This window comes from Ursus maritimus, unplaced genomic scaffold, assembly GCF_017311325.1.
Source record: "Ursus maritimus isolate PB19 unplaced genomic scaffold, ASM1731132v1 scaffold_27, whole genome shotgun sequence".
NCBI classification, from domain to species: Eukaryota; Metazoa; Chordata; class Mammalia; order Carnivora; family Ursidae; genus Ursus; species Ursus maritimus.
In genome coordinates this window covers 34,583,536-34,586,196 of record NW_024425230.1, presented here as the reverse complement: position 1 = coordinate 34,586,196, position 2,661 = coordinate 34,583,536, and the positions used below count along the sequence as shown (strand labels likewise).

Below are 2,661 nucleotides of genomic sequence, written 5' to 3'. Positions count from 1 at the left end.
CAGGGACTGTAGAACACTTTCAACATCTTGCCTCAGGCTTCTATCCGCTCCATGATTCCATTCTCCAGTCTTGTACTTAGAAATCTTGATCATCTCACCAACCCATAGGACACAGTCCTGGTCCTCTATACTGATGTCATTGTGCTAAGAGAGCCTGATAAGCAGGAAAGGGCAGGCACCCTGGCTGACCTGGTAAGACAATTCCATGCTGAAGGTGGGAGCTACGTCCCAAGAAAAATCAGGGAATTGCCACATCAGTAAAGTTCCTGGGGTCCAGTCATTTGAATTATGTTGGATGCTTGCTCCAAAATGAAAGACAAGTCTCTTTATCTCGTGCCCCCTACAATCCGACCACATAAGGTACTTTACAGAACATCTTTGGAGAAGCAAAAGCTTGCCAGCTTTGAGTGAGGCCCAGAGAAAGAGAACACTTTTCAAGCTATACTAGGCTGCAGTGAAGGTAATCTGCCCCTAGCCTTTTTTTCTTTTCTTTTTTTTTACATTTAGCTTTTTTTTTTAATGGTCAAAATGTCCCTCAGTCATTGTAACCTATGAAGTTTAAAAGTAGTTAAAATTTCACCTATTAAACCACGTAGATTTGGGTAGAGAGAAAGGCTTTCAGAGATTACTTAAAATAATGAGTTAACAGTGCAAATACTGGGTTGCTTCATGAGAATCTTACCATGTGCTTTTCTGCCCCCTTAAAAGAAAAATTTTAAAACACTCCAGTTTGAACACAAAGAGAAGGAAAACAAATTCCACAGCATTCCATACAGACTTCCAGACAGTCCAATGATTCACAACAATCGCTTCTCGGCCTTTTGGCTAAGATCAAGGGCAATGATTCACGACAGGCATCCACGATGCCACAATCCTCCTCACAAGGGCAGGGACAGTCCTCCCCCATCTGCTCTCCACAGCGACAGCAGCAGGTTTCTGAGGTGGCGACGCCACGGGAAGCTTGGCCCAGGACAGTACTGCTGAGGGTGAGGAAGTCACAGGCTCGACCTGAGCCCAAGGCCAGGATACAGTACACACTGCAATCTTCACGTGAAGAGCCTGTCTTTTGGGGAAAGACAGCATTGACTTTACTCTTCTCACTGACATCACTGTTTACAGACAAGCTGGACTGAATTTTCCATGCATCTTGTGAGAAGAGGGTGCTGAAGTCTTCGGTTATCTGCAGATTCATGTGCGGCCCCGTGGTGAATTCCATTTCCATTGCTCAGACTTGTGTGGCCGTGTTCTTCATCTTGCTGGTTTCCTCCTCCCTTGGTTCCTGCGAACACACTGGAAACCGAGGCAAGCACTGGGGTTGGGTTCGGAAGAGTTCATCATCTGAACAATTTCCCCCAATGGACTGGGCTTGCATCTTTCTGGTGTGAAGAAGCTATGGGCAGCTTGAGTTATATTTCTCTCAGTATTTTTTTTTAAAGATTTTATTTATTTATTTGAGAGAGAGACAGAAATAGCGACAGAGCGCATGAGTGGGGAGGAGAGGGACAAGCAGGTTTCCCACTGAGCAGGGAGCCTGATGCCAGACCTGGGATCATGACCTGAGCCCAAGGCAGATGCTTAACTGACTGAGCCACCTGGGAGCCCCGTACTTTCTTTATCACATTTTTCCTGGGCTGGGGCGCCCAGCGGGCCTCCTCCTGCCTTGGCCGGCACTGGGGCCGGGAGTGAGGGCTTCACCCCTGCAGGACATGGGCTGCTCCACTGAGCCCTGCGCCACCTGCCCCCTAGCCTTCCTAACCCAGAACATTCAATGGCATTCCAAGTGTGAGTGGCACACCAGGCTGTGTGGAACCTAGAGCAAGCCTCCACATGAGAAGTAGTAGGAAGATCGGTAGGAGAAGGAAGGGAAGAATGAAGGGGGGGGTAAACAGAAGGGGAAATGAACCACGAGAGACTATGGACTCTGGGAAACAAACTGAGGGCTTCAGAGGGGAGGGGGGTGGGGGATTAGGATAGGCTGGTGATGGGCATTAAGGAGGGCACATATTGCATGGAGCACTGGGTGTTATACACAAACAATCATGGAACACTACATCAAAAACTAATGATGTACTGTATGGTGACTAACATAACATAATAAAAAATTATTAAAAAAGAAAGTTAAAAAATGATTCTACATTTAAAAAAAAAGACGGCTACTATATACATGGCCTAATAGACATGTTTCCATTACTGCAATTTCCTTTTGATAGTACCACATGATTTTTGTTGTTGCTAATATTTTTAAAAAATTTTTAATTGTGTAGGGGCACCTGGCTGGCTCAAGTGGTGGAGCATGCGACTCTTGATCTTGGGGTCATGAGTTCAATCTCCCTGTTGGGGGTAGAGTTAACTTAAAAAAAAAAAAAGATTTTTTAAATTGTGTAAAATATAGATAACATAAAATTTACCATTTTAAGTATACAGTTCAGTGCCATTAAGTACATTCATGCTGTTGTGCAACCATCACCACCACTCCAGAACATTTTTCATCTTGCAAAATTGAAACTCCATACCCATTAGAGGATAATTCAGCCTTCCTTCCTCCACCCAGCCCCTGAAAACCACCATTCTATTTTCTGTATCTCTGAATCTGACTGCTCTAAAGTACCCCATGATTTTAATTTTGTTATTTTTTATAGTATCTTTGCTCTCTAGGAAGCC

At 44.7% G+C, this 2,661-nt stretch overlaps 1 pseudogene; it reads right to left on the bottom strand.

Moving 5' to 3' along the window:
- Positions 1-715: 715 nt before the first annotated feature.
- On the bottom strand, positions 716-1,720 carry LOC103679147 (annotated as a pseudogene).
- Positions 1,721-2,661: the final 941 nt, after the last annotated feature.